Source organism: Dermacentor variabilis, chromosome 3 (genome assembly GCF_050947875.1).
Source record: "Dermacentor variabilis isolate Ectoservices chromosome 3, ASM5094787v1, whole genome shotgun sequence".
Lineage (NCBI taxonomy): Eukaryota > Metazoa > Arthropoda > Arachnida > Ixodida > Ixodidae > Dermacentor > Dermacentor variabilis.
Genome location: NC_134570.1, coordinates 119,445,424 through 119,465,562, shown reverse-complemented (window position 1 = coordinate 119,465,562; position 20,139 = coordinate 119,445,424). Strand labels below are relative to the sequence as shown.

The 20,139-nt window shown below is 49.6% G+C and overlaps 1 protein-coding gene across 1 annotated transcript in view; it reads right to left on the bottom strand.

The window, feature by feature from the left end:
* LOC142574707 (uncharacterized) overlaps positions 1–20,139 on the bottom strand; it is a 182,176-nt gene that overhangs the window by 112,071 nt on the left and 49,966 nt on the right. The window lies entirely within an intron of this gene.

Genomic DNA, 20,139 nt, shown 5'->3' with positions numbered 1-20,139 from the left:
CCTATTTAACATCGCCATGACCAGAGTCGCTAGGGCATTACAGGCCATACCCAACATAGGTTTCACCTTATATGCCGACGACATCACGGTGTGGACAAGGACAAGCTCCCTGGCGGAGCAGGAGCACTATCTCCAACAAGCCGCCACTTGTGTTGAAACAACAGCAGACCAGTGTGGCTTGAAATGCTCTCCGGAGAAATCCCAAGTAATTCGTATCAAGGGGTACGATTACAAGACCCAAGACTCCATCCACATTAAACTTCAAGGAGAACTCAACCAAGAAGTATCACTCATCCGAATACTCGGCATTTGGCTACAATCTGACCGCAAGGCCACACACGCCATCAAACTACTCAAAATATCGGCCACACAAGTATCGCGCATGATACGGCGCGTGGCAAGAACCCGTAAATGCATGAAGGAACAAGACACTATGAAATTGGTTCAAGCGCTTATCATCAGCCGACTGTCCTACGGCCTTCCATATCTTCCACTCCTTAAAGCAGAACGAACACAATTTATGCCATCATTGGGACAGCTATTAAAAATCCACTAGGCCCCCCACCATATACCACCAACCACAAGCTTGAAGCTCTGGGAGCGCATAACACTTTCGACAAAATCCAAGAAGCAGTTCTCCTATCTTAGCGGAAACGCCTACTCAAGGCGGAAACGGGTAGACTAATACTTCAGCGAGTCGGCTACCCAGCGGACTTACGCGTCATACAATCTACCACTAACATTCCAACAGAAGACAGAGCACGCCTGCACGTAGCTCCCATCCCAAAGAACATATCGTCCCACTCCTGCGAAGGCAGAAGAACAGCAAGAGTGAACTACATAAGACGGACAATGGGAAGAAGCGGCAGGGCCGTCTACGTAGATGGAGCCTTGTACGAACCTCCCAACAGACATGCAGCGTTAGCAACTGTGGTGGGATCCAATCATCAAGAAATCACAAGTCTAACCACATCAAACTGCTCCGTCATGGAAGCAAAAGTGGCTGCGATAGTACTGGCCATACAACACGGGAATGCCATCAACCAGTCCCTTCATATTATCACCGACTCGCAGGCGGCTTGTCGGCTCCTCCTAGCAGGAAGAATCCATAAAAGGCTGCTGCACCTTGTTCAAAGCAGCCAGGGATCAAACACTCACGTTAAACACCAGATCACTTGGACCCCCGCACACGCTGGGTTGGAAGGGAACGAGATACCTGACGGTCTAGCTCGAGGTTACATTAGCCAAGCGGATCAAAACACAATCTCCCCCGACCACTCACTACTTCAACCAATGTCAACAGTTTATAATATTAGGCTCCATCACTAACGCCTCATGCGCCAGTTCCTACCACCACCACATAGACAACTTACTGCGCAGGAAGCCCGCGACTGGAGACAACTCCAGATGGACACTTTCCCCAACCTGTATAAATATCCCATTCTGTTTCCAGAACGCTACAGACCTACCTGCCCGTGGTGCGACGGTCACCCCACCGCCTTCCATGTTGCGTGGGGGTGCACGGGGGACAAACCCATAGACTTACGAACACTTAAAACGAAGGAGCAGTGGGAGGCCTCTCTGTCCAGCTCGGGCCTGACAACCCAGCGCAGCCTGGTACAGCAGGCAAGGGCAGCAGCACGAGCCACAGGGGCTCTCAAATGAATTCTCCATCCGCCGCCCAAGTCTTCGACAACTACTTCTTTCCCTACGAAATAAATGTTTCTACTACTACTACTCAACATTCTCTTTGTCGGTGACGTGCGGCAGCATGGCGTCGAGGGTCCTTGTCCGGTTCTTGCCATAAACCAGGTTGAACGGCGTGATCTGTATTGTTTCTTGCATCGCCATGTTGTAAGCGAAGGTTGCGTACAGCAGAGCGGCATTGTATGTCTTGTGTTCGACGCCGACGAACATTGCTAGCATGTCGGCGAGGGCCTTATTCAAGCGCTCCGTGAGACCATTCATCTGCGAGTGGTAGGCAGTTGTCCTCCTGTGGCTTGTGTGGCTGTATTGCAGAATGGCTTGGGTGAACTCCGCTATAAATTCCGTTCCTTTGTTGGTCATGGGGACATCTGGGAAGGCATACCGCAGCAGGATGTTCTCGACGAAAAATTTCGCCCCTTCGGCTGCGCTACCTTTCGCCAGAGCTTTCGTTTCAGCGAAGCGTGTCAGCTAGTCCGTCGCCACGATGATCCACTGATTTCCAACAAATCCATTCCGATCTGCTGAGACGGTCGGCAAGGAAGATCGATCAGCTATAGTAATCCTACTGACTTTGTCGGTGGTGTCTCGGCATGTCTCGGCATATCTTAACGTAACGGACGACATCGGCGGTGAGACGCGGCCAGTAATACCTTTCCTGTATCCTCGACAGCGTCCGCGACAATCCGAGGTGCCCAGCAGTTGTATCGTCATGTAGGGCGTGCAGTACTTCTGCACGCAGCGCTGAAGGAACAAGAAGATAGTTGGCGCGGAGTGATGAGAAGTTCTTCACGAGCATGTTATTTTGTAGCGTGAACGAAGACAATCCACGCTTAAATGCCCTAGGGACAAGGTCGCTGTTTCCTTCCAAATAGTCGACGAGGCCTTTTAGCTCCGGGTCTGCTCGTTGTTGTTTAGTGAAGTCTTCTGCGCTTATTATTCCAATCAAGACGCCCTCGACCTCGTCTTGCGACGGGGGATCGATGGGGGCACGTGATAGGCAGTCAGCGTCAGAGTGGTTTCTACCGCACTTGTAAATTACCGTGACGGCATATTCTTCCAGTCTGACGCTCCACCGCGCCAGCCATCCTGAAGGGTCCTTTAAGTTAGCTAGCCAACACAATGCGGGATGGTGCCTGACGACTTTGAATGGCCTGCCGTATAGGTATGGGCGAAATTTTACTGCAGCCATAACAATGACGATGCATTTCTTTTCAGTCGTAGAATAATTGCCATCCGTTTTTGACAGCGACGGACTAGGATAAGATATCACCCGTTAAAGTCCGTCTTTCCTCTGGACTAGAACGGCACCTAGGCGTAGTCTACTGGCGTCAATGTGGATTTCGTTATCGGCGTCCTCGTAGAAGTGTGCATGTACGGGCGGCGACTGCATGCGTCGTTTGAGTTCTAGAAATGCGTCGGCCTGCGGCGTTTCCCAGTTGAACTCGACATCTCATTTGGCTGGATGCGTTAGTGGCTCCGCGATGCGTGAAAAGTACTTGAAGAAGCGCCTATAGCAGGCACACATGCCAAGGAATCTACGCATTGCCTTCTTGTCGATGGGTTGCGGAAACTTTGCGATGGCAGCAGTCTTCTGCCGGTCGGGGCGGACTCCGGACTTGCTGATGACGTGGCCTAGGAATAGAAGCTCATCGTAAGCGAACCTGCACTTTCCCGGCTTCAGAGTGAGCCCTGGTGACTTGATGGCCTCTAATACTGTCGCGAGCCGCCTAAGGTGATCGTCAAAATTTCCAGCGATGACAACGACGTCATCCAAGTAAACAAGACACGTCTGCCACTTCAATCCTGCTGAAACCGTGTGCATCACGCGCTGGGACGTTGCAGGCGCCGAGCACAGTCCAAATGGTATAACCTTGAACTCGTAGAGGCCGTCTGGCGTGATTAAGGCGGTTTTCTCGCGAGCTCTCTCGTCGACTTGTATATGCCAGTAGCCAGATTGTGGTCCATCGCTGTGAAGTATTTAGCGTTGCAGAGCCGATTCAATACGTCTTCTATCCGTGGAAGGGGGTATACGTCCTTCTTCGTGATATTAAGTCGACGATAATCGATGCAGAAACGTAGGGTGCCGTCCTTTTTCTTCACCAAGACGACAGGAGATGACCACGGGCTTTTCGACGTCTGGATGGTTTCGTCGCGCAGCATTTCATCGACTTGTTGCCTTATAGCGCCGCGTTCTCACCTCGAAACTCGGTAAGGGCTCTGGCGGAGTGGGCGAGCGGACTCTCCAGTTAATATTCGATGCTCTGCGACTGGTGTTTGTCGAATTCTCGATGACGTCGAAAAACACTCTTTGTATCGTCGATGAAGGCTTCTGAGCTGTTGCTGCTTACTCACAGGGAGACTTGGACTTATGTGAAAGTCTGGTTCGGCGACTATGGTCGTCATGGTAGACGCGGCAGAATCCGAGCGGACAAACGCATTACTGGTTTCTACAATTTCCTCTATGTACGCGGCTGCCATGCCTTTGTTGACGTGCTTGAACCGCTGGCTGAAGTTTGTCAGCAACACATCAGTTTTCCATCCATGCAATCGAGCGATCCCTCTTGCGACGCAAATTTCACGGTCTAGCAGTTGACGTTGGTCGCCTTCGATGACGCCATCTACGCCAGGGGTTGTTTCGGTGCCGATCGAAATAACAATGCTGGAGCGAGGCGGGATGCCCACTTGATCTTCGAGCACACTCAAGGCGTGTTGACTACGAGGGCTCTCCGGCGGTATCGCTTTATCTTCCCACAGCGTTATTGACTTCGACTTCAGGTCGATTATTGCGCCGTGTTGGTTCAGGAAGTCCATACCGAGAATGACGTCTCGTGAACACTCTTGGAGGATAACGAAGGTGGCAGGGCAAGTCCGGTCATGAATGGTTATTCTTGCCGTGCAGATTCCAGTTGACGTGATGAGGTGTGCTCCAGCGGTCCGAATTTGAGGGCCTTACCATGTGGTCTTAACTTTCTTCAACTGGGCGGCGATGTGCCCACTCATTACGGAGTAATCAGCTCTTGTGTCCACTAAGGCGGTAACTGCGTGGCTGTCGAGAAGCACGTCGAGGTCGGTGGTTCTTTGTCTTGCGTTTCAGTTAGGTCTTGGCGTCGGATCACGGCTGTGTCGTGTTGAACTGAAGTTGGAATGTCGCGTCGGCAAGTCGTCTTTCGTCGGTGTACTCTTGGCTTCCTGACTTCGTCGGGACGGCGGCGTGTCGTTATCATGTCGTCGAGATGGTCTCTTCATCGTCTTTGTCGGCGGCGGAGGATCTTCGCCAGTTCGACGAACAGCAACCGCACCTCCATCCGTTGCTGCTTTTAGTTTTCCGGATATGGGCTCGCTGACCGGCCCCGGGCTGGGCCAGTGTATGGACGGCGCTGCGGTTACAGGTAGCGGCCTGGTGACGGCGAACGGGACGGTCGTCGAGAGTTGCACTGAGTGGCGGATAGGTAAACGGCGATGTCACGTGGGCGCTCCCCAAGCTGCGGACGCGGCGCGTTGATGGCGAACGCTCTCAGTCCCAAGTCACGGTATGGGCATTGGCGGTACACATGGCCGGCTTCCCCGCAGTGGTAGCAGAGCGGGCGGTGGTCTGGAGCGCGCCAAACCTGTCTTCCTCGGGTCTGTCTTCCGCCAAACCTGTCTTCCGCGCTGGGCGACGGGTGGCGTGCTGGCGGCGGCGGCAGTGGTCGACGGAATTGCGGCGTTACAGGGCCCTGGCGCGGTCGTGGAGGGGGACCTTGACGACGGGCGACAGTGGCGTAGGTCATCGCTTCTGGCTGGGGCTGCGATGATTGTGACTGTACCTCGGGAACTCCGAGCAATCGCTGGACTTCTTCTTCGACAACTTCGGCTATTGAGGCCACTTGAGGTTGCGATGAAGGGAAGATCTTCTGAAGCTCCTCTCGTACGACTGCCCGGATGGTCTCGCGCAGGTCGTCGGTGGCCACTGATTGAACACCGGCGTAGCTTGTTGGCTTGGTGCGTCGGTCGAATTGTCGGTTCCTCAATTCCAGTGTCTTCTCGATGTTCGTCGCTTCACGAAGAAACTCGTCGACGGTCTTCGGTGGGCTTCTTACCATTCCGGCGAAAAGTTCCTCCTTTACAGCACGCATCAGTAGGCGGACTTTCTTCTCTGACATTTCCGGGTCGGCGTGGTGGAACAGACGGGTCATTTCCTCAGTGAAGATCGCGATCGTCTCATTCGGCAGCTGCGCTCTGGTATCCAGTAGAGCTTGGGCTCGCTCGGTTCGCACGACGCTTGTAAATGTTTGCAGGAAGCCGCTTCGGAACAGGTCCCACGTCGTCAAGGTCGCTTCTCGATTCTGGAACCACGTCCTGGCGGCGTCCTCTAATGCGAAATAGAGATGTCGCAGCTTGTCGTCACTTGACCAGCTGTTAAACGTCGCGACCCTCTCATACGTTTCCAGCCAGCTTTCCGGGTCCTCAAATGTAGAACCGCGGAACGTCGGTGGTTCGCTGGGCTGCTGCAGCACGATGGGGGACGCTGGGGCTGCCATTGGGGTTTCCTTGGCCACAATCTTCTTGGTCTTCTCAGGTAGAAGTCAGTGCTCCGGGGGCAGTTGTTGAAGACGGCGGCTTGCTCGATGGTCCGGGACTACGTTGGTGTTCTCTTTGCGGTCCGGGCTTGAATTACGGCTTGTCGGGGGCGTCCGGTACATGAAAGTAAAGCACCTCCACCAGATGTCGCATGGTGGTGACGTTGAAGAACACAGTAGCAATACTGTGAAGCGCAAAACTAACTTTTATTGGGCGAACCTGTGTCCACAAAAACAGGCTACACATTTAGCACAACGTTAGCGGCGAACACGGTCGGCGATCGTCGAGAATCTGATCAGCGGGTCAAGCACGTCGGCTTTTATAGATCAATGGTCGTATGTTCCAGACTAATCGCAGGGACCCGCGCAATTTCCACAAAGTGCTACATTATTCGCGTCGCGCACACATGCGATCTGATTACACACGGTTCGGTAACAGGCAGTGGAAGGAACCATCGATAACATTCCAGAAATTTCCCACACTTGCAAGCGCGTCCTGCGCTGTGCCGTAACATTCGTTAGGTGGTGAAACGTGTCGCCCGATAAAGACAAGTACACGTGTCAATATATATATATATATATATATATATATATATATATATATATATATATATATATATATATATATATATATATATATATATATATATAGTGTGAGCGCAGCGCATGGTAGCCTTTCAACTTCATCATTTCCACATATCATGCATTGTACATCATGTGCATGTACTGACACGCGTACTTGTTTTATCTTTATCGGGCGACCACGTTTCATCATCATCATCATCAGCCTGGTTACGCCCACTGCAGGGCAAAGGCCTCCCCCATACTTCTCCAACAACCCCGGTCATGTACTAATTGTGGCCATGCCATGCCTGCAAACTTCTTAATCTCATCCGCCCACCTAACTTTCTGCCGCCCCCTGCTACGCTTCCCTTCCCTTGGGATCCAGTCCGTAACCCTTAATGACCATCGGTTATCTTCCCTCCTCATTACATGTCCTGCCCATGCCCATTTCTTTTTCTTGATTTCAACTAAGATGTCATTAACTCGCGTTTGTTCCCTCACCCAATCTGCTCTTTTCTTATCCCTTAACGTTACACCTATCATTCTTCTTTCCATAGCTCGTTGCGTCGTCCTCAATTTGAGTAGAACCCTTTTCGTAAGCCTCCAGGTTTCTGCCCCGTAGGTGAGTACTGGTAAGACACAGCTATTATATACTTTTCTCTTGAGGGATAATGGCAACCTGCTGTTCATGATCTGAGAATGCCTGCCAAACGCACCCCAGCCCATTCTTATTCTTCTGATTATTTCCGTCTCATGATCCGGATCCGCCGTCACTACCTGCCCTAAGTAGATGTATTCCCTTACGACTTCCAGTGCCTCGCTGCCTATTGTAAATTGCTGTTCTCTTCCGAGACTGTTAAGCATTACTTTAGTTTTCTGCAGATTAATTTTTAGACCCACTCTTCTGCTTAGCCTCTCCAGGTCAGTGAGCATGTATTGCAATTGGTCCCCTGAGTTACTAAGCAAGGCAATATCATCAGCGAATCGCAAGTTACTAAGGTATTCTCCATTAACTCTTATCCCCAATTCTTCCCAATCCAGGTCTCTGAATAGCTCCTGTAAACACGCTGTGAATAGCATTGGAGATATCATATCTCCCTGCCTGACGCCTTTCTTTATTGGGATTTTGTTGCTTGCTTTATGGAGGACTACGGTGGCTGTGGAGCCGCTATAGATATCTTTCAGTATTTTTACATACAGCTCGTCTACGTTTCACCGCCTAACAAACTTTGCCGCGCAGCGCAGGACGCGCCTGCATCATGTATCGTAAGTTTTTGGAGTGTTATCGATGGTTCCGTCCGCTGTCTGAGATCCAACCTTGTGTAATATATATATATATATATATATATATATATATATATATATGTATATATATAGCGAGCTCGAAACCGTTTCTCAGCCATACGGCTTAAAGGGGCCATTTATTTATTTATTTTAGGTCGCGAAGGTGAGCTCAAATACGGCCAGCTGGTTGAAGATCTCATCATCGTCTTTTTCGTCTTTCCAAACTCGGGGCCACAAGCACGTTCACCGGCCTTCGTTTGGCTCACGCGTATGTGCAATATTGCTCTCGTCGCACACTAAGCCGGCCGGGCGTGTCAATACCTTTCTCTTGACCTGAACGATTTCAAGCAGGTGACATGGACCACTTGGGTCTTCGCGTCTATTCTACCACTCACCGTCAAGCAAGCTATGGTATAGGTGACCTCCGTAAGTGATAAGAATTAGAAAAGTCCATTGTAGGTGACCAAAGCTTTTGGAATAACGCCACAGTAAATCACCAGGGCGATAGGTTACCGGAGGGTGGCGAATGTCGCAGCGTGCTTCGTATCTGACCTGCGATTCCAAAGTGCGTAAGCGAGTAATACGACGCGGCTCTTCGGCAAAGCAGAAGGTCTAGGCCATGCAGAGACCCTCTTAAGTGAGTACTGATAAACAAATATTTTACATCCGGTAGGTCAATGTCTCTATATGTAAGTGCATAGGTTATATAACAAACCGTAGAAGCTATTTTAATGCTATTCGCATTCTTGCAAAACTTGGTCCACTTTGCGGTATGTATGTATGTATGTATGTATGTATGTATGTATGTATGTATGTATGTATGTATGTATGTATGTATGTATGTATGTATGTATGTATGTATGTATGTATGTATGTATGTACGTATGTATGTACGTATGTATGTATGTATGTATGTATGTATGTATGTATGTATGCATGTATGTATGTATGTGCTGACACGCGGACTTGTTTATAAATTTTCAGGTGAGCTCTTTTCACTGTCTAACAAATGTTATCGCTCAGCGGAGGACGCGCCTGCGTGTATAAAATTTTTAATATGTTATAGATGGTTCTATCACCGGTCTGTTTTCACCGAACCTTGTGTAATCTGATTGCATGTATGAGCAACGCGAAGGGTGTTGAACTTTCTGGAGGACACTCGGACACCAGTGATTACTCTGGCACCTTCGATGGCTCTTGCCTAAAAGCCGATGCGCTTGGCCGGCAGATAAGACTTCGACGATCGCCGACCGTGTTCGTCGCTATCGCTCTGTTTTGAGTGTAACTTCCTTTTGTGGGCAGAAGTTCGCCAAATAAATGTTTCGTCATTCACAGAGTTGCCGCTGTATTATTCGTCGTCGCTACTACGTGACATCTGGTGGACGTACTTTACCTACGTATACCGGATGCCCCAAAAATTCATTACCCAAGCACGAACGCGGAAGACAACACCAATGTCGCCAAGAACCAGGTAGCCGCCGGCGGCAAGGACTGCCTCCGGAGCACGGACTTCTGCATGAAATGACATATAAGATTGTCGCCAAGTCAACCACAATGTCAGCCCCAGCGTCTCACATCGCGCTGCAAGAGCCAAGGGAGCTACCGACTTTCCGTTGATCATTTGAAGGCCCGGATAAGTGGCTGGAAACATACATATGGAAGGGTTGCTGCATTAAACAACTGGAACTCAGACGACAAGCTCCGGCATGTATACTTCGCCTTAGAAGACACCGCCAGGACGTGGTTTCACGACCGAGAATCAAACCTGACTATATGGAACCTGATCCGCAATGGCCTCCTGCAGACGTTCACAAGCATCAAGCGCAAAGAGCGAGTCCAAGCTCAACTGGAGAACAGCATGCAGCTGCCGAGCGAGAACATTGCTATCTTTACGGAGGAGGTGAGTCGTCACTTCTGACACGCCTACCCAGACATATCCAAAGAGAAAAAAGTTCGTTTCCTGATGCGCGTTTCGAAACAAGAGTTTTTCGCTGGATTGATACGCAACCCGTCTAAGACCGTGGCTGAAATTATTTCCGAGGCCACAACTAATGAGAAGACGCTTGATATGCGGACAAGGCAATATAACCGCCGACCGCCTACCATAAACTACACCGACGTTCAAGCACTAGGCAGCGAGGACCTTATAGAGACCATCAGAGTGGTCGTTTTCGAGGAACTGCAGACGCTCTTTCAAAGTTCGCAGCATCAAATGGCCTTAATCGACGACATCGCCAAAGAAGAGCTTCAGCGATAACTTGGAGTTCCTGAGGTGCAACCACAATCACTGCCGCCCCGGCCTGAAGCGACGACCTACGCCTCCTTCGCCTGTAGTCAAGACCCCCTTCCGCGAGAAGGCCATTGCCCTGTAACGTGGTAATGTCGTCGTCCACCGCCGCCGCTACCAGCACTCCCACCCATCGCCCAGCGTAGCTGCGCGAGGAAGCCGAACATTTCGCGCACCCCCGACTACCGTGAGCTCTGATAACTCTGCGGAGAAGCCGGCCATGTGTGCAGCCGATGCCCATACCGCGACTTCGGACTGAGAGGGTTCGCCGTCAACGCGCCGCGTCATCAGCTTGCGGAGCACCCACGCCACATAGGCGACTACCTCAACACCACTCAGTGGAATTCTCGACGCACGCTGCTACTTGTCGCCGGAACGCCGACCCTAGACTCGCCCAGCCTGGGGCCAGTCTGAAAGTCCTATCTGAAAACTAAAAGCAGCAACCGATGGTGGTGCGGTTGCTGTTCCTCAAACTAACGAAGATCCTCGCCGCCAACGAAGACGCCGAAAGTACTGTCTCGACGATATATCAACAAGCGCCACCATCCCCACAAAGAATTAATACGGCCACGAAAGACGACCCGACGACACCACGTACCAGTCACAGGTGAACGTGACGCGGCAGTGATCCGGCGCCAAAGACCTAACTGCAATGCAAGACAAAGAACCAGCGGCCTCTACGTGCTTCTCGATGGCCATGCAGTCACCGCCTTAGTTCACACCGGAGCCAACTACTCTGTGATGAGTGGACTCGTTACCACCCAGTTCAAGAAATTTAAGACATCATTGGAAGGTCCTCAAATCCGGACAGCTGAAGGGCACCTAATAACGCTGACTGGGATCTGCACGGCAAAAATTACGGCTCATTACCTTCATTATCCTCCACCATTGTTCAAGAGACGTCATTTTCGGCATGGACTTCCTGAACCAACACGGCGATATCATCAACCTGAAGTCGAAGTCGATAATGCTGTCAGAAGTTCAAGCGATACCGCCGGAGAGCTCTCGTAGTCACCACGCCTTAACTGTGCTTGAAGATCAAGTGAGCATCCCACCTCGTTTCAGCATTATTGCCGTCCGCACCGAAACACCCTCAGACGTAGAAGGCATCATCGAGGGCGACCAACGTCTACTGCTCAACTGTGAAACTTGCGTCCCAAGAGGGATCGCTCAACTGCACGGAGGGAAAGCGGAACTGATGCTAAGGAACTTCATCTAGGAGTACAAACACATCAACAAGGGCACGTCAATCGCGTAGATTGACGAAATTGTGGAAACCAGTAATGCGTTTGTCCTCTCGGATTCTGCCACATCTTTGCCGACGACCATAGTTCTCGAACCAAACTTCGACCTAGATCCAAACCTCCGCATGAGTAAGTAGCAACAGCTCAGAAGTCTCCGACATACAAAGAGTGCTTTTCGACGTGGCCAAGGATTCGACAAACACCAGTCGCGAAACATCGCATAATAACTGAAGAGCACGCTCGACCGCTGCACCAGCGCCCTTACCGAGTTTCGAAGCGAGAACGAGAAGCTATGAGACAGCAAATTGAAAAATGCTACGTGACGATATCATCACGCGAGCGAAAATACCACGGGCACCTACTGTTTCCTTGGTGAGGGAGAAGGACAGGACCCTACGTTTCTGTGTCGATTACCGTCGGCTTTATAATTAGTGTTGGAGCACATTTTGTTGCCTTTTTTATTTATTTTAGTCAGGAGCGTTCCTGTGAATTATGTGCTTTGTCTGTCCGCCACCGGTGCCAAGACTTGTTATCCGGGGAGAAGACCTTCTCAGGAGGCATGGTTTATCTACCTCCTTTAGCCTCGCCTCAGTGGCATATTGTAAAACATGGCCGAAATAGATAAATCCTCAAATCTGGAAATCCTGAACAACATCCCTAAGAAGGATGTATACCCCCTTCCACGGATAGACGGCGCATTAGATCGGCTCTGCAATGCTTAATACTTCTCGTCGAAGGACCACAAGTCTGGCTACTGGAAAATAGAAGTCGACGAGAGAGATCTCGAAACGACTGCCTTCATCACGCCGTACGGCCTCTGCGAGTTCAATTTCATGCGATTCAGACTGTGGTCGGCGCCTGCAACATTTGAGCGTGTCATGGATACGGTGTTAGCAGGATTGAATTGCCAGACGCGTCTTGTTTACTTTGCTGACGTTGTCGTCATCGCCGGAAATTTTGACGATCACCTTAGGCGGCTTTCGACAGTACTAGAGGCCATAAAGTCATCAGGGCTCACTCCAAAGCCGGGAAAGTGTCTCGTCGCTTACGATAAGCTTCTGTTCCTAGACCACGTCATCGGCAAATCTTGAGTCCACCCCGACCTGCAGAAGACAGCTGCCATCGCAAAGTTCCAGCAGCAGATGGGCAAGCAGGCAGTGCGTAGATTCATTGGCATGTGTGCCTAATACGGGCGCTTTGTCGAGGACTTTTCACGCATCGCTGAGTTGCTGACACAACTAAATGGGACGTCAAGTACAAGTGAGAGACGCCGCAGGCCGACGCATTTCAGGAAATCAAATGACACATGCAGTGGCCACCGGTACTTGCGCACTTCGACGAGGACGCCGATACAGATATCCACACTGACGCTAGGAGCACAGGCATCGGTGCCGTCTTAGTCCAGAAAAAAGACTGGCTTGAGCGGGCGATAGCCTTCGGTAGCCGGTCGCAGTCGCAAGCGGAAGGTAATTATTCTACGACCGAAAAGGAATGCCTCGCCGTCATTTGGGCTACAGCGAAATTCCGATCTTACCTATATGGCCGGCCGGAAAAGTGCCTGCCGGGAAAGTGCTTACCTATATGGTAGGCCGTTCAAAGTTGTCAGCGAGCATCACGGCTTGTGCTGGCTGGCGAAATTAAAGGATCATTCAGGACGGCTGGCGCAGTGGAGCCTCAGACTACAAGAATACGACATCCGTATAACCTACAAGTCCGGACGAAAACACTCTGATGCCGATTGACCATCACGCGCCCCCATTGGCCTGCTGCCGCAACATGATGAGGATGACGACAGCTTCTTTGGAATAATAAGCGCGGAACACTTCGCTGATCAGCAACGAGCAGACCCGGAGCTAAGAAGCGTCAGCGAGTGCTTGGAAGCAAACACCAACGTGGTCTTTAGGGCATTAAGGCGATGATCGTCTTTGTTCTCGCTTCAAAACACACCCACTCGTAAAGAAGAACTTCTTTCCTGTCCACGCCCAACTATACCTTTTCGTTGTCCCCTCATTGCTGCATACTGAAGTACTGCACGCCCTACATGACGATACGACTGCTCGACATCTAGTATTCTCCGGGACGCTATCGAGGATATGGTAAAGGTATTATTGGCCGCGCGTGACCGCCGACGTTGCCCGTTACGTCAAGATGTGCCGAGTGGGTCAGCAAAGCAACACACCACCGACAAGGCCAGCAGGATTAGTACAGCCGATCGAGCCTCCTTGCCGACCATTTCAGCAGATCTGGATGGATTTGGTGGAACCGTTTTCGACGTCAACATCTGCAATTCAGTGGATCGTCGTGGCGACGGACTAGCTGACCTGCTTCGCTGAAACGAAAGCTCTGCCGAAAGGTAGCGCAGCCGAAGTGGCGAAATTTTTCGTCGAGAACATCCTGGTGCGGCATGGCTCCCCTGAAATCGCCATCACCGTCAGAGGAACGGCCTTTACAGCGGAGATCACCCAAGCCATTCTGCAATACAGCCAGACAAGCCACAGGAGGACAACTGCTTACCACCCGCAGAAGAATGGTCTTACGAAGCGCATAAATAAGATCCTCGCTGATATGCTAGCAATTACGTCCACGTCGAGCACCAGACCTGGGATGCCATCCTGCCATACGTAACATTCGCTTACAACACGTCGGTCCAAGAAACAACACAGATTGCGCCGTTCAAGCTGGTTTAAGGCAAGAACCGGACAAGCACTCTCGATGCGATGCTGCCGCACGTCTTCGACGAAGAAAACCATGACGTCACCTCCTATCTCCAGCATGCCGAAGGAGCCCGACAGCTCGCCCGCTTACGGATTAAGATGCAGCAGAGGAACGACAGGTGACACTACAACCTTCGACAAAGCTACGTCGAGTACAAGCCCGGTGCCCGTATATCGGTTTGGACCCCATTACGCTGAGAAGGTGTTATGGAAAGCCTTTACGCCACTATTTTGGACACTCCAAGATCATCCTACGCACAGGCGCACTCCACTATGAAGTCGTAAAAGATGGCATTTTGCTATCACGCAGGTGCCGCTCACGAAATGAAATAGTCCACGTTGTGCGACTTATTATACGACTGTTCGCCATCAAGTATTCTCTGGGACGTTATCGAGGATATGCTAAAGGTATTATTGGCCGCGCCTGTCCGCCGACATTGCCCGTTACGTCGGCGCTAATGAACTTTGGGACTTTGCGTAGCTGATCTTTAGACTTTCTTTTTTTTGGACTCTGTCACTTTGGTCTTTGTTTCTTTCATAAGTGTCCTTTGGTGTTTCGCTCTCCTGTTATGTCCCCATGCCTTCTGAGAGGGGACATTGACACGTGGACGTGTTTATCTGTTTCGGGTGAGCGCTTTCCACCGTCTAACAAATGTTATCGCTCAGTACGGGACGCGCCTGAATGTGTCGGAAGTTTCTGGATTGTTATCGACGTTTCTATCAGCTGTCTGTTGTCAGCGAACCTTGTGTAACCTGACTGCATATATGCACGACGCGAATGGTGCAGAACTTTCTGGAGGATACGCGGGCACCAGCGATTACTCTGGAAAGTTCGATGGCTCGTGCCTACAAGCCGACACGTTTGACCGGCAGATCAGATTCCGACGATCGCCGACCGTGTTCGCCGCTATCGCTGTGCTTTGAGCTTAAGAGGAAGCTTTAGCTCGAGTGCTCCTATCTAAATACATGTAAAAGGAGAATTCATTTTTCTCGGCAACCACTGCACCAAATTTGACGAGGTTTGTTGCATTTAAAAGACAAACGTAAAATCTAGTGACTGTTGGTTTCGAATTTTTGAGTTAGATCGTCAATATTTTATTAAAAATTGACGAAAATCGAAAAGTTTCACAAACGAAACTATCAAGTTTACAACTCTGTAACTTAACCACTAAAAATGATAATACAATTCTCTGAATTGCATCTAATAGTACATCTAAAGCGTACAAAATTGATATGTTACACATGAATATAAAAAAAATTTATTCATAGGGAAATACAACTTTTGCAAAACCGTTGTAACCAACGAAACAAATTCACGTAAGATGTAAAATGACATATTAAATTTGTCCGCTTTGAATGATCTAATGGATGCCGTTTACAGAACCGCGATATCAGTTCTTGATGCAGAGCTATGAATTTGTAAACTTCGTGCTTCTATTTTTTTCAAACGGTCAAATATTTGAAAATCGTTTTAAGAAAATTCAAACCCTAAATCGAAATTCCGCTTCCAACAGTCACTACAATATAACTTTCTCTTTCAAATGCGACAAATTTCATTAAAATAGGTCCAAGGGTTATCTCATAAAAACGTTTTTGCGTTTTACATGTATTTGAATAGGCCGCGTCGGAGTTGGGCCCGTGCTAAAGCTTCCTCTTAACTTGCATTTGTGGACACAGGTTCGCCAAGTAAAAGATAGTTTCGTCATTTGTAGATCTGCCGCTGTGTTATTCATCGCCACTACTACGTGGCACTATGCATGTGCAGTATGTATGCATGTATATTCGTATCTCGCCTCTTTCACGTGGGTTCCTCAAGCAAATTAGTCAGACTTCTTAGCGTTTCACCTCGAATGCGCTCGGTGCACGTGAATAAATCTGCGCGTTCATACGCAGCGTCGTGCCACGCATCTCGAAAGCCATGTGTGGGCTTTACGGTGGTGCCGCTAGATAGCACAGCGCGTGCGCAGAAAAGTGCGACACAGAAACCCTGCTACACGCCGCATGCATGATGTCGCTCCATGTACTTTGTTTGGCGAGCCCTCCTTCATACTCGTATCTCACTGCTCTGAATACGAAGCGCCGCTCTGACCACGAATGAAACGCAAAAAGCAATGCAATAGGCATAGCATGTTTCAAGATACCAGCTTAGCTCGCACCGCATCGACAGAGCGTGCCCACTGCTTTATTTCGCGTCAGAAGCTTACCTCGAACCAAAGCCAAATTAAAGTGGCGGCTTTAGTTTTCATGAGAGTGTATACGTGCTGCAAAAACAGGTTCACGGCATCAAATAAAAGCGAAATAAACAGCCCGGGAAGCGACCCATGTTTTTATAAAAGGCAAAACCAATGCATTGAAGAACGTAAATAACCACTTCTAAATTAGCCTAACTTGAAATCTGGACGCCTGCACAAGAAACAAAGAAAAAATACATCAGATTGCAGTGTGCCGTTATCATCTATGAATTTTAAACGCCGTTGAACACCAGCTGCTGTCTAGAGGATGTGTTCGAACAGGTCTCCTACAGCTACGCAGTACTGAGTCCACTTGATCACATCTTCAGTGACTTTCTTGATGACCAACGCTTGAATTCTACGGCAGACACCTGTTATCCCTGTCTTCAGCTTATCGGACGTCCGTCTCGACCATGTAAGAAGCAGGATCTTTCACATAACTCGAAAGAAAGAAATCGAGTAGGGAAGGTCAGGTGATCTAGCCGGCCAACTTACAGGACCATGCCTTCCAATCTTTTGCGCATGAAAAGTCGCATCGAGCTAGTTTTTTGCTCAGTTGCTGGTGTGTGCTGGTTCTCCACCTTGCTGATACCACAGAGGTGGAAGACGTGACAGCGGGACTTCGCTGAGGATCTAATCCTTCAAGTATTTCGTCCATCTAACGCTGTGCAGTCAGACAGTGATCGAAGAGGATGGGACTAATTACAGCACAGGCGTAAATTCCGCACCCTACATTGAACGACCACTGGTACTGGTGCCGATTGCGCTTTACCAAGTGCGTATTGTAGTCACTCCAATAATGTGCACTATGTGAATTTACCTGGATGTTTCTGTGAAAATTGGCTTCATCTGTTCACATGATGTTTTGCCAAAAGTCCGGTGACTCATTGGCTGGTAAGAGGACCCAATTCCAGCAATCTAGACGATTGCACAGTTCCCTATCTTCCAAGCATTGGTGCTGGTTAGGGTGGCACAAGTGAAACGCCGTCGTTTAGATTCCTCCAAACTGATGATTTGGAAATTGGTACCTGGGCGGCCGCGTCCCTAACGCCAGAATGACAGTTTCAGGCCATAAATGCTATAACATTCGTGCGCAGCTGGAACTCAAAGATGGAGTCTGCCGCCGCTGTTCCTGGCAGCTGCCGGTTTGTCTCGGGTTTTCATAATTTCTGATGATAGTCGACGCGTTTGGTCTACCACCACATTACATCACTGATATGTATTTACGGCCTTCCTTTCGTTGCCATTTGCCGCACGCAAGGCAAAGATCAGGTTTTCCTTCTGTTCATTAGAGAAAGACATGGCGACTTGGATGAACGAAAACGCACCTTTAAGTCTTTGAACCTACATTGTCAATTTGCTTTTCTGTTGAGAGGTAGTGCGCCAAAAAAGAAGAGAGAAAACGATCCGTGCACTTTATCTACGCTAAGACAACAACTATCACAACTTGTTTCCAACTAGCACCAAACGCGACGTGTTACTTCGGCCGGGGCGCGCCAGATAAGGCACTAGTTCGACCACGATGTTTTACAGCGCAGCTGTATATGGATAGCCGATTCGTCCGTCCGTCTGTCTGTCGCCTGCACGCTGAAAACTCCGCCGGCGCAACAACATGCGAATGCACGAAAAAAAGCGAACGAGGAGCGCGATTGGCTGCCACAGTAGTGACGTCGTTGCTGTCACAGCCGAGCGGGAGCCCAGCAGTTTCTCACCGGCTTCGAAATGGGTAGGCCACGCGTCATAGGTACTCCTGAGGAGCAGGTAGCTTTTGCTCAGCAACGCCGCGAGCAGAACCGTGAACGAGCTCATGTACGCCGTCCCGATGCTGGAAGCCCGAGCACATGAACAGGCTAGTGCAGCCGAGCGTAAGCAGCAACTGCGTACCCCAAGGGCCCAGCAGCCTACCAAGCCGTCGTTTAATGAACCGCCGGGATTGACCCAGTGATAAACACCAGGGCCACACGTTTAGGCTTCGCTGGTTAACCATCTCTACGGAGTGCTTGGGCGGTGATTTTTTTTTTGTTTCGCTCATTTCGTTCTGCCTAACTCGGAAGAAGATTGTTCGAGGGCGCTGCTTTATGATGCGGGTGGAAGTCCAGTCACGCGGTATTCGCCACATTTCACAAGGTTAATTTGTTAGTCGGAAAAAATTACTCCGCAAATAGTACGTCGCTGAAAATACCGCAGTCAGATGTCCCTTGGCTGCGCCTACAAATGCCTCACTGACATTTTGATAATTATGATACTACGTGTCGAGTTACATATTTAATAACAATTACCTAATGAAGGTAAGGAAAAAATCAGGTGCAGCTACTCCACTGTACTGGAAACAATATGCACTAGGTTTTGTTCGAGTAACGCATTGCATTTTTTAAATCTTAGTGCATGATAGTTAATGGGGACATCCTGTATATATTTTTGACCTCTGCATGCAAGTGGCAATGTTTCTATCCCTAAAGAAGCTTAGTAAATTCTTAGAAGTTTTTTTTTAGTGAGTCGTTAGCTTTTCTTACTGGAAAAAGAAGCGATACTGAGACACATATAATTCACATGCATTTCACACGCCTTTGATAATAGACTCTGCCGAAGGGGTCACTGAAGTTAACAGGTCGTTTTTTCTGGGTCAAAAAGCGGGGAAATAATTTTTAACCGAGGTGAACATAGAGTAACATATTCATTCTCTGGACATAAGCTATCCGTACCTTTAGAAATAATGGTTAATTGCGTACCTTCGTTGTGTATATAATTAAATATATTGTGTATGTGCATGTTCTTTACAGTGGGAATTTGAAACAATTCAGTGAGAAAATACGGATGACGCAGCCACCGCTGGTACTTCTAATGCGTTTGTTCTATTGTCAAGATTTGCGAAAATGAAGTATGAATTAAAATTCGTTCAGGTCCGCGCCAACAATGGTGCAGTAAGCTATTAGCCGCAATAAAATTTAAGTCAAAAGGTTGAGGCAAGTCAAAAGAAACCTCAAATGATGTGGGTGACAAACTCTGGCAATAATACGTTAGGGGGGGGGGGGGGGTAGAGTTCGGCCTTGCCGGGAGAGACGTAGCTCAGTACTACCCCCCCCCCCCCCCCCCGCAAAACTCCGCTGGGGGCTCGGGCTCCGGAGCCCCTCCGGAATTGGCGCATATGGTGCCAACTAAGAAAAACACTGCGATAAGTGGCGCGGAAATGCAATGACGTCGACGGACGAATGTCGTTTTGGTTCCGCGAGAGACACACCAGCGGGAAGCAGAACGCCTACGCACAATCGCAACGCACGCTGCGAACTCAGCCATTCGCATTCCTGAAGCCAAACCCGTCGCAACTCAACTGGCGGCCAAAGACGCTAAGGAGCCGGACCAACATGGTGCTACCTTCGCCGAAGTGACTCGGCAGCAAGAAGCTGCTCGCCAACAGGACGCCGCGCGCGAAGCCAACGTGCAACACGGTCGCCGACCCGCAAATCCTGCTCCTTTCGCTGCAGCGGACTGTGAGTTCACCAAGGAAACGTGAAATTAAACTATGGTGTTTTACGTGAAAAAACTACGATC